A 13066-nucleotide genomic window follows, 5' to 3' on the forward strand; every position below is an offset into this window, starting at 1 on the left:
CTTCTGACTCCTCTCTCTGGCTATAGCGATATGAAGGCATCTTCTACACTGGCCCTTTCATTCCAATTACGTTACTAACAAAGAAAGACCACTGTTGTCGACCTTCAAACGCATTAACAATCTTATAAGTACCGGAAAAGTTTATCACGACCCTAAGAATATCATCAATGACAAACAACAGTCACCAAGACAAAGGCTGCTCTACGGAAGTACGGCAAATTGTAATCAACGAACCAAACAAGTCCTTGCTAACATAAAGCGTTGGTTTGATTGAGAAGTTTGATATTGTACTACGAGCTTCGTTTGATCGTCTGACTTATCGCTGCACATGCCGCATCATCGACTCTGCTTAACGGCGACAAAGGGTGTGGTCGGACTCTATGACGCACGTATGATGATGCTACCAACCACACAGAGTAAGCAACCGTCGGTGTGTGACTCGCATCGACGAAACAGCACATAGTTTGATGTGACATGTGACATGTTTCATGTAACATGATCATTGTAACGTATCAAGATCTAGGAGCCATGTCATGTTTCATGTCAGTGTAGCATCTTATCATTGTAACGGATGAAGATCAAGGACAGATAGTGGCTACATGCCCAGGTACTGACAAGATTCGTATGAAATTCATCGTGAAGATATTATTCAGTTTTGTATTCATACACTGTACAATCTACACAAGAATCTTGTGGAGAATGTACATGAACATGACGTAAAGCTCATTTAAGTAAGAATCTTATAAAAATCATTTCAGGATTTCCGACATCGGTGACATTTGATGGTTGAGCATTTGCCTACAGCACATTTCTGAGGTTTGGCAAGCACCATGGATAATACCTTTTTGGCTACAGTAGAGTATTCTAACGTCAGTTGATTTCATCAGATTTAAACAAGCTTAGTAAAACATACAGCGAGGCGTGCATCCTTGCCACGCATACAGTATTCTACAATTCCAATATTTAAATATAACTTGACGGCCTTGCCAAATGTGCTTTATCTCCGACGATATCACCAACAATCCTTGTCGTAAGAACCTTGTATTTGTAATCTAGTTTTTCAAATCCATTGGGAGTTCGTGATAATCCATCATAGCATCTGAAAGACATCCAACTCTGAAACCCCGAGCGCAGCGGTTGGCATTAAAACATCATCAATTTATTTCTGAGGCGGTGATTTAATTCAAATCGGTTGGTGCCATCCATTAAATTGAGAATGTTTTGATCGAAGCAATTATCATCTACATGTACTTTATCGACGAGGGAAGTCAGAAATTTTGAATGGCTAATTGCACGAATGTTTTTTTAGGGTATCAATCGATTGAGCACTATACAATCGCTGTGGAATAGGTTAGAATGAGAAACCTACCCAAAGCTACCACTTCCTCGATGAGATAGCATGAAAGAGTCGCGATCTAAAGTCGCCTCAACCACCTAGACATCAACCGCAACGGAGGCCGTAACAAACTTGCTTCTGATCAAATCCTTCGTCAACAAAAGTTACAATGGTAAATCGATATCATGGACTCAGATGGGAAATTGACAGTTCGACTAGGTGGAAAATGAAAGAGGAAGTGGTAATATCCGCCGCCATAAAGTTGTATAAAATGTCAAAGAGATAGATTTGGTAGTCTGGTTGATCATTCCATATGGAGGGAGATGACTTCACCCTTGCGAATAGGCATACTTGGAATAGGCAGAGAAGAAGAATTCAATTCGTCATCCAGATTGATAAAAACATATTCAACAAAGTCATCAACAAAAAACAGCCCAATGAAGTAGATTAGGATATTCCGTGAGGGACTTTGACATGGTATAGCGATCTGTGGTGTGAGTTGGGCATTGTGAAGTCATGACAGACTGTACCAGATCTCTTCTAAGCAAACACGTCCACAGATTCAGAAATGCTAAGAGCTACCCCGCTGAATGCTTGGGGGCGAACTACATGTACTGCAAATGATGATAGCACGGATGGCACCTTTTCCGCCCAAACCCAACAGCAACAAGTCGGTGAAGTGCACTTGGAATCAATGAGTGCCAAAGGAACAATATGCAAAGACAATAATGCCAAACCGCAGCTAATCAGAAATACCTGACGTGACTGCACTTCAGTACACCCAGAAGTCCAAGGTGTCACATTGTCTATTCACCATGATGGATCGCGTTGTTCTGTTAACATTGATTATGTTACAACCGAACCTATGGCGCATCTTTCTCATGTTCGTCACATTGGCCAAAGATTCCTGTAACCCCCCCCCCCCCATAAAACTTGATAATACACTATACCCTCACGGTTAACGAGTTTTCAAGAGCTCGAAATCTATTAAATTTTAGAGTGCATACCAACAAGCACATCGCCCACAACACATGTGTGACGAGAAACAAGTTGTGAAAACATACCTAATGCAGGAGAAGTTCGATAAAGAACTTGTTTTTGCCTTTAGTAAAACGTGTTACTGAGATGAAATATTCTTTGTCCGATCTGGCTTCAGTATGACAGCACCAAGTACCTAATATCAAAGGGTTACGTGGTTTGTAATACAGGTGGCTCAGAAAAATAGAAAAACAGTTACACCCAATATCATAGTGCACTTTGATATCTTGCCTATAGATTTGTTGAAACTTTGAAAGTTATATTGAGTACAAATGTATTAACGTTACTTATATTTAAGCAATCAGAAAATTTCCAAATTAAATTCAAAATTTCACATTTTTAACGAACGGCATAGGCCTTTTGGCACTTCTCGACTTTATCTAATTCGTTTGGGGTGAATTCGTCTTAACGACGCCCTACCCTTGTATGGTCAACAATGCCGTTATTGATTCGGGCTGGGCTTATTTTAAAAGTGACGATTACAGTCTTACTAAGATATCGCCAGAGAAAAACAACAAGGTGCCACACAAAGGTCTTGTCACATCGATAAGGAGGTTTGATTGTTTTTTTACTCTGGCAATATCTTTATAAGTCTGTAATCGTCACTTTTGAAATAAGCCGAGCCCGGATCAATATCGGTAATGACAACTTTACGAATAAACATAAAGCAGAACTGATATTATTATTAAACCAGGTATCAAGCGAAACCTGACATTTCACATTCTTCGATCCATCACTTCTGAGCGCCACTACGGTGATCACGTGTCTGTCAGCAAGTCAAGGATATGCAATGGCAAATTAACTTGATGCTTAGCACGTTGTCTCTGCAACATCTAGTTCAAGTCGGAGGTAGCTTGTTGAGGTTTTTGGGCAACTTGACAATTCTACCCCAAGCGGTGTTTTGGTAAAACTTCCAAATACCGAGAGAAAAGGCGGACGATTTCGAACTACATGTATGTCGGATAAATCAGGAAAGTTAAAGAAACCTTTAAGAAGTCGGAAAAAAGCCTTCTACTCGTATAACGACCAGTACATGACCTCGGGATCAACGGCGAACATGTTTAACAATAACCTTGGACGAAAATCCAAATAAGATTCTTATACGATTTGTATTTAATAGTATATCAACTAAGAATCCTACAATAATCTTGTAAAGACTGTACATCTACAACTTAATAAGATATTAACTAAGATGCCTATAATCACCTTATTTGGATTTTCTACTTTGCTGACCTGGCCGTGTGCCGGTGTTCGAGGGAGATTGAGATCACTTAGAGACTAACCATCCTCACCAGTTTCAATATACAAATGTACTCCGCCTCGCGATATTTTGTTGATGAGGTAGGAGTAGGCCTATCAAATACCTGAATCTCAGGATGGAGCCTAACAGCTGGTCGACCAGTCTGGGTAGCAGATTGACAGATGCACAAATAATTTCATTTTATTTCTCCTTGCGTCATCCAGTTCCCGCAGAAAAAAAACCCCACTATGCATTTATCACCGCTGGATAAGATTTAATAACTACTTCTCAATGTTCATCTCCTTCGGGGGATAGGATGGTTAATCATAAAAACACAGCTAAGGTTTCCATCTGTGTTTACCTTAAATACAATGAAGAATGGTTGAAACTGATTAAATCGTGGAATGCCATTTATAACTCAGTTTGTGCTCAATTGGCGGCTTCATTTTGCATTAAGGCTTTAGGGGGTGCATGAATTGTTTGCTTACAGAGAGAAGAAACGGTATTTGCTTCATTGCAGGATTACCGCTGGTTTAATCCGACTACATATTTGCTATAGAAGAATACAAGATCTATTGCTCACAAAGTTCGATTGAGTCAATAAGATAATTAAAAATCATATTGAAAAAATAGTCAAATGTGTTTTGCTGTAATGTGAGGTACGAGAATAACAATCCTACGATCATTACGCGTTCCGAGCACCTCGTGTTAAGCAGAGTCCCTCTGTTGTTCCTCCGACAAAGAAGCCTTCTCCGGGAAATGCTTGTAAGGTGATATTTGCATTCTGATCTAGAAATACCAGGCCTGCTGTGGACAACATTCAAGCACCATGGCTTTTAAGGTATTAGATATTAAATACAAGTGCAAGACCATAAAATGACTCCATCATCTTTCTAAATATACGATGAGATTTTTCAGTCTTTCTCACACACAATGGGAAAACGAAGCTATATTATTTTGACACGGACAAGAAGAACATTCGAATAAAATCTGTACCTGCACTTTATGTTTCGACTTCCCAGGCATTCTTAATGCTAGCTGCGCGTATTCCATCAGGGAATTATCAAATGCAGCATTGGCCTGTTTGCCTCGATGCCACGACGAAGCGAAGGGAATTTTCGAAAGGTTTCAGACCAGTAGGTCTACCTCGATAAGGTAGGGCACCGCACGTAAGAATTCGACTGATCTCTACCCCTTCTCCCCACGGATATGTCTAATTATCCAAAGTACCTCAAATGTAATCTCATATTGTATGACACCTCCTTGCGAGTGCAACCCTCTCGTTGTAGCATAAAAGCAATCTCCTGTTGAGACATGTGGCATTTTCTGCCTAATTTTGCTTGGAGAGTTGGCTATGTTCACAACTCTGAGAAATCCCGGCCTGTGGAGGTTGAGGTCACAATGACTGTTGCTGTGAAGTGGGGATCCAGGGCCTTGTGGGGAATTAACGGATCTATCAGCAAATTACGGTGGGTGGTTTCAATTAGAACTGAACCACCACCTGTTGGAGTCTCATGATATAGATAAGTCTTCATATTGAGTGTCTGCTCTGTGGAAAATATGTCGGTTTGGCTACACTCACGAAGAGCTATGAACGGCGAAGTACGCAGTATATGACTCTACATGATCGACGACTTTTTTATGAAAATCTCCCCGATTCCGCCCCTAAAACTCTTGCTCAGTGTTCTATTATAATTCATCATGTTCGAAAAAAGACATCTTCTTGTGTTAGGATGATTCCACCGTCAAGCCGCGATGATGATTAATGAGCATTGGACACTGGAATCCCAATAAAAAAAGGAACTTGACAATACGCGAGAGATCCGGCCAGCTGGGTTCAGAGAGGATTTTCTTGAAAGAAACTTTGGCCAAGGGATATCTATTGCGGTGGTGGGCGGACAAGATAATACGACAAGGTGTTGCTTTAGATGGTATAACCGCTATTGCTAGCTAAATCCGAGCAGGGCCCGAAAAAACATTGAATAAGCTACTTCAGTTCGTCATTGCAAGGATCCGTGAAGAAAAATAGTACTACCAAGTCACTCGAACTGGTTAGCATATAATCAGGCTGGTAGGGAGCTGTCAAATCGATCCCGAACAGGAACCATCATCGGCACCAATTTCTCAACCTGTGAGACCGCATGTGGTCAGTTAGGTTGTGTCCATCTTAATGTGACGAGACACTGCTTGGTGGGTACAGCCCATGGGATTTAAATTCGATCACTTGACCTTTCGCGAATCTGTGAGACCGAGCTAATGTTTCGATCCCGTTCGCCCTGTCCATTAGCACCATAATCCAGCCATCAATCTCGCAGACACGGATTAAGAAAGTGGTGGAGACGGCTGTGACGTACTTGATATGGGTGTTAAGAAAAGATTAGTGACCGACCTCTTTGGCGAAAAGTCAGTTGGGCAATTATTGTAGGAGGATGACGATATGCAGATGGTTTGTTTTGGTTGACCGTTAAGTATGTAATGTATTAGAATGTCGGGATTTAATGACAGATACTCATCGCTTGATTGTTTTGAAGTGTATTGCAATGATGCAATGTCGATGTTGCTGATACTGGCAGGCAAATCAAATCTCTCTGGTCTAGACAAAGCCCTTTCTTACAAATGTACGTCACGTTTGAAGTCAAGTTTCTGTAAAGGTCAGAGAGAAAGTCAATCAATACATCTCAGGAAGTAATAACCATAGGGTGTCAATAGCTTGAGGACATTAGGCTAGCTTTGTAGGCATCGTCAGCGTAGAAACCTGGGGACACACCCTCTAGGTTCTTCAAAGTGTGCATTCCACTGCGAGATTTGCCAATAGCATAAACACCGATTATGGATTGCTCTTTCTGTGTGTGAAAAAATCCTGATATCGATTTAGCTGCGGACTTTTGTAGGAAGCAGAGCGGCAGCAGTATGGCTCAGTTGCATTCAGACAATTCGCTAAGACCTTAAGAGTACATTTATAGCCACTGATTGGGTTGAGACAGACTTCCAGTGACAGGTCCAACCCAAGATCCTGGGAGCATGTCTGTGACTCATCACACAAAACCAGGCGCATGTCGCTCTAAGCTTGGCAGGTTGAGACGGACTGGTTGTTCATTTCACCATTGTTGGCCTTTTGAAAAATCTCAGCACATCAGTATTTTTCCATTATCTCCTGGTGTCAATTGGGCTCATCTTCTGTTCGACATGCGCCTCGTTTTGCTGAGACGGGTCATCTGTGCAAATGGCTTGATTACACCTATCTTCCCTGCTCAGGGCGACTAAACGATTGAACTGTATTAAACGTCTATAAGTATGGTGCACCTGTAACACTGTTATCATTGCAAAAATTATCTATTTGACGCACAAGTTTCTTGGCTGGTCTCGATGCACTTTTTGGCAGTGTCGAAAACACTGATGGAGGTGGTGACATTATTCACAAATTATATAGAAATAGCTGCAATTCAACTTTAAAGCTTGACATGGATGCATAAAAACCCTAACGGCCAAGTTAGAAAACACTAACGCCCGTCTGCCATGTTTTGAACGACCGGTCAGCCATGATATGATAGACTACCAGCAGGCCGCAGTGGCGCTACCGTATTCACCAAAAGAGCACTGACTGACATATGTCTTACTATAGGTGGTCATTGCGACCTCGGTGTGACCATTGTTTGAATTCGAAAGCCACCTAATCAGACAGTTCCTCAAGCCAAAAGAACCTGGTAATCTTGGCCTGGCTGTCTCGTACCATATCCGGCATTGGATGACTCGTGTAGCGTACTCCAGTAGTAATTAGAGCATGGCTGACAGTCTCCTGTGGTGAATGACATAATCATTCTAAGGTGACACGGTCATTTCCATAACTTCGTCTCGTTTATGATAACCTATATCGATCAACACTGTATAGGTATTGATACCAAACTGGATGTATTGGCCGTCTCACCTAACACTGCGAGGGAGCAGCTAAAATATCGGCCGTGAGATTGATGCATTTGATGATTTGCTAAGACTTCTTATAAAAGAAGAAACAAAAAGAAATGACATGACGTTTACGTTTGTTGGCTAAGCTTATGCCAGCTAGGCTCTGTAGAAGGGGATTCTTGCTGACAGAGGATGAACTCAACTCTGCCTAGATTCGTAAAATGCCATAAGGACACGTGATGCTGGATGCATAACATTTTTGATTCAAAACGGACATTGAATATGATGTTCACAATGGTATTTAGATTAGGAGCGTGTAAACCAGTCACTGTGAGAACAAGGTTGGCGTTAAATCATCACCTTGACTTTCTTCTGTGTGATATCAGATTTGGACTTGTCATTGCGTCGTGAATACATGATTACTGACATAAGATACTCAATCCGAAAAACGATGCTGCCAATCTACTGACCATCATAGGCCTGCCAGCACCACGCCCTAAGGACACACAATACCAGAGTAATCCAATGCGACCTGATACTTTGCAGCAAGAAAGAAAAGTATCTGTGGTTCCTCTCGAGGAGAACTGCCTCCTTTGGTTATTGGCCGAGCTGTCTCCAACAGACTAGGGTTCCGTGATTTCATTTTCTTATTTCCATGTTTGACAACTTTGTAATGAGAGAGTCAGGTCAGCACAATAGCCAAGGAGTCGCCTTGTTAACCGCTTAATAGCCGAATGACATTCAAGTGATCTCCTGCTGATGCTCGACCATAATTGTTTTTGAGTGTTTGGTTGATGAAGCCCGTAAAGTTACCTGATGGACGCCGTAAATTGATTTCTTTGCTGCGGGGGAGGGGGGGGGGGTTAATAGGGGGGGGGGGGGGGTGATTCATTTGACGAATTGCTAAGGACATGTGAGTCTTGGTTAGAGACTGGCCGTCATGGTCGAAGCCCCTCGAGGGTTAATAACGAGAACAAGTTCCGCATATCTGTTAGCGGAACTAGTCAAGGATTTGTACGGGGCTAAATCGCTAAGTCAGCGTTCTTCATACTTACCTCTTATTTAGTGACCTTGATCAAATAGTATGACAGCATCTGGAAAGCGAAGAAGAGAAATTGTGAGTCTCTGAGGAAGACAAAATCCCACTTGGCCCAATAAGGAACAGCCGCGGTAACTTGGTGAAGATTCAATCCCTTCCTTGCCTGACCTCAGGGGAGCTTCTGGATGTGCCCTAACAATCCAATGAGCAACATCATATAATCCTGACAACTGACTCAAGCCTTGAGAGAATAACATTCATCGTCATCAGGGATCGTGCGGGACTCGCTTTGATGCGATGTTAATGGTACATGGATCGTATGTGTGTAATAGTTTACTTAAGATGGAGTAGAGCTGTGAAAATTGCTCCATCAGTGACCAAAAGGAACCTAAATGACTACGGTACTTTTCTATAATCATTTAGCTGATGACATTTGTATAAGAAGGATTGCACATTCTTTAAATACATCTTGCAACCACCCTTGTGTAACATTTATTTCCCTATTCATTTCGGAGAATATTCGTACATGTTTTCAAGAAAAATAACTGGCGCTGGTTTCATCTTCACCGTGTTGTTGATCCTATTATCTACACAATGGCTTTGTATATGTGTTATATTCGAAAGATCCTTTAGATAATGTGTTTCTAACCTTTGCAGATTTTTCACAAGAATAGATATCGTGACGAAAACTGTTGAGAATGAATAGTTTACAACCTTTCAAAATTTCGAGGTGAATTCCTCTAAGAAATCGTATCAAAGATATATGGGATAGACACTGAAACTCTATGACCCGACGTGATAATTCCTCGAAGGAGTGTTTCAAAACGTCACTTGGAGACAACCCGTTTGATGGAAAGGACGAATAGTGAATCTTTTTCGTATAAATGTCACACACATCTTGACTGCTACCATCATAATGCCGAGCGGAAGGTGTTCGTCACCAGAAAAGGTCGGCAGAATCCACAACACAGCTAAAGTAAACACTCGGATGATCATCTTTTAAGCCTTGCATTAGTGCAGGATGGGCGAAAGAGCACCAGATTCACGACACATAAAATGTCAACTGAAAGTCAGGCATTGTTAAAGTCCAACTGTAAAGAATGAAACAGGTAGCGAATCAACACGCTGCCACCGTAACATATCATAAAATCAACACGGAATGAATTTTTCTACAATGAACACCCACCCAAGTCTTATACATCGTATATCCTGCAATGGGAGTGACTCCATTTCGTAATGAAATATTCGCAAGAAAGCTCCCAGGAAAGCCGCCCACATATATCAAAACAAAAGAGTAATTACTTAATGATAGTACCATTTGCTTTGGTGTGATATCTATAAAGCTACCTTCACTCGCAGAGGTGTTTCTTTGCAGCAATCCATTTTAATTTTGCCGGCGGGTTCTCTCATTAAATGTAACATTGTGGATGAACTATCTGTCTCAGGGGAGAGCATTCCTTTTAGATGACTGCTGCTCGAACAGGGTACCGACGACTTAAAGAAAAATGCCCATTTGTTGTTTGACGTGCTCGAGTTAAGATCATGTTTATTCCACCGGGAGAGAACTGGGACGTATAAGTCTGGATCCATCGACATTAGCCCCTGGAGGTGTGTATTATAATAAAGTACATAGGTAAAGTGCATCTGATGACATAGTTAAACACTTATTCAGCTGTCAACTGTACTTTTATGGCGTAATTGACATGTCAACTGAGTCAATAATCAGCGAATCTCATCACCCCCAAGGTGATCAAAGTTTGGTGAGGCAGGCATGTTGCATGGTTGATTACCGGTTTAAAGTTGCACTATCAAGAGAAAAACTGCATTATTTTTCTTTATTGGCACTTACTTCTTATTCATATGGAATCTTCAAAGTTCACCTGAATATGTAGAACATGATATATCGAAATAAGTTCAAACATTTTGAAAAAAGGGATGGCAATGTTGTGCCGAGAGGAGTTTCTCCGACAGGGAACATAATATTTGCTGTGGAGCTTTGACAAATCACAGAGGCATCAGATTTTCCTGGAAAGTCCGGGGGAAACTCGGAACAATGATCACTTTCTGTAGTAACTTATGTAAGGCAGCAGCAGTGCAAGTCTGCACAAGCAATCGCACAATTTGACGCAACAGCGACAATTACAGTGATGACAAAAAACAATTCAATCAAATGAAGTCGTCAGGGAAAATATTAAAAAATGAAACAGAAGAATCTCATAGGGAAATAATTAAAAATTCCGTCAGCTTCGCTAACCGTATTTTTCAATGATTATCTGTGAATGGATTCATTAATTGTCACCAAGAATTAATTAAGCCAGAGATAAAACCCAATATAGAATTCCATTAGATAATTACTCTTTTTTCCTCGACTAATCTGTGCTGATTGCATCTTTATTAAACTAGAGCGGCTGCTTTGTTCCTGTAAAACTCGACTTAATGTGGTAATCAACAGATTGATCGACATCTATCGGTTATTAAGTTATTGGTGGCCGCGTGGTGCTTCGTCATTTCGTTTCTTAGTGCAGCATTGTTTCTCGAGAATGCGAGTAACTAGTTACTAGCTGTTTGACTTTCACCTTTTCTGATAGGCCCGCTTACCTTCAGCATATGAGGTTATATCAATGCACATTTGAGTAAACATTCCATTTTTCGTCAATACAAGGACCTTCCGCGTACACAGATACACTTACTTTATAATCAAAAGTCCGCCACAATAATGGATTTCGATCGAATCCGATCCACACATTGTTGATCAAAATCAAGAAAACTACGATGTATACTGCATGGTGATCGATCGTCTTCGGTTCTGTTGACTGTTTCCGATTCACAACTGAATCCGGACCTGGCCGAACACAAAATACGCCAGTTCTCAATTGAGTCGTTACGGCGTGTTGTTAACACCAGCTGCTGTGTTCAAACCGCTCCGTTCTTTAACCAATTTGAAGAAATGCCCTCAAGATATTTTGAAACAATTTTCACTTAACATAACGCATCATTTCCCACCAGTAGCTCGAATCTCAAGAGAGCTTATTGAAGTCTTTGATCTAAGCTTGGAACCTTTCGCTAGAGACTAAAGGAGTGCTCAAATATTTCAATTAACACCATCAGGTTTTTGTCAATATTTCATGCGCGATTAGAAATAATCCTTCATATTCTGCCGTGAACCAAGACAAGCTGGAAATGTCAAATGCTTTGAAGTTCTAAGCAATTAACAAGTCTTTATTACCTATTGTGATTTGTCGACTTTACCAAGGATCTGGGTGATAACAGTGTAGGTAATAATGTTGTACCCCCGCACAGTAGGCCTAGAGAGACGCTGCCAGAGGTCATTACACGTTTTATATGTTGCCTTGAATAAAATGGCGAAATTCTAATCAAGTTTGATACCTTTATAAGTTGAACATAAATAGGTACAGTAATGAGTATTTGTAAATCGTCCCACATACTGAATGGATGACCACCCCCCCCCCCCGACCCCAAAAGTACAAAACAGTTGCTTTTGGCTTCGCAATTTCTGTTTGGTAAATGGAAATAGTATGTTGGGTAGCTCGAAAATAAATTTTAGGTTGACATTTTTTGAAATAATTTTTTTTTCAAAAATCAATAAAAACCAGATAAAAATGTGTTAACTGTTATTTCAGAAAAAGTTTTTGTCGATTTTTTTTTTGGGGGGGTAGCTCAAAAATAATTTTTTTCTTAAAATTGTTTTGCAATAATTTCTTTTTTCGAACATGAATCAAACCAGTTAAAAGTTTCTTCAAACAAAAAAAGTTTACGGATTAAAAAAATTATCCTCAAAAATCGAGTCATTTTGAAAATCTGATTTTATGAAATTTTAATTTTTTGCAATTTTTAGGAAAAAAAATTCCAACACAGGATTTATGTTGCTTTAGTTGTTAATTCTCAGGCTCCAAATTCAAATCTACCTATAGCAAATACGAGACTACTCAAATTCCCAATACTGCACGCCTCAGGTCTCGTAGCTCCTCGAATGAAAAAAAGCAGTTTTATTTGTTACAGCTGCAACTCTATTCAGCAAATGTTGTCATCAAATTACTGAATTGGAGATAAAGTCGATAAACTGACTTTGCACAGCGAAAAACCGAATAAGAGCGCGGAATTACCAAGGCACGACTGATTTTAGAGCACGGTATAATTCACCGAGAGTTTATACATGGATCACTTAGTTGGCCTCTTGATATCTTAAAGTGCAGCATGTAACAACGACTCTGTTACCAATCCAGACGGTTTGATCAAATGGTCTCATCCACCGTAGCATGTTTGCTATCCTCTCTAACAATATTGCCTGATTGGAGACACGTACTTGAGTTTAAAGTTGTCTGAGATATAAAGCAACTGAGTCAGTCAGATTAGTTGACGACACATTCTGCGATCATTTCATCATGATGATGGCCACGTCAGGCAATTTAAAGTTAAAGACTTTATATTCTTATCAGCCACTGCATCGATTTTGGCGCCGCTGCGAAATATTTCAATACACATATTAAAT

Source organism: Lineus longissimus, chromosome 11 (assembly GCF_910592395.1).
Source record: "Lineus longissimus chromosome 11, tnLinLong1.2, whole genome shotgun sequence".
Taxonomy (NCBI): domain Eukaryota; kingdom Metazoa; phylum Nemertea; class Pilidiophora; order Heteronemertea; family Lineidae; genus Lineus; species Lineus longissimus.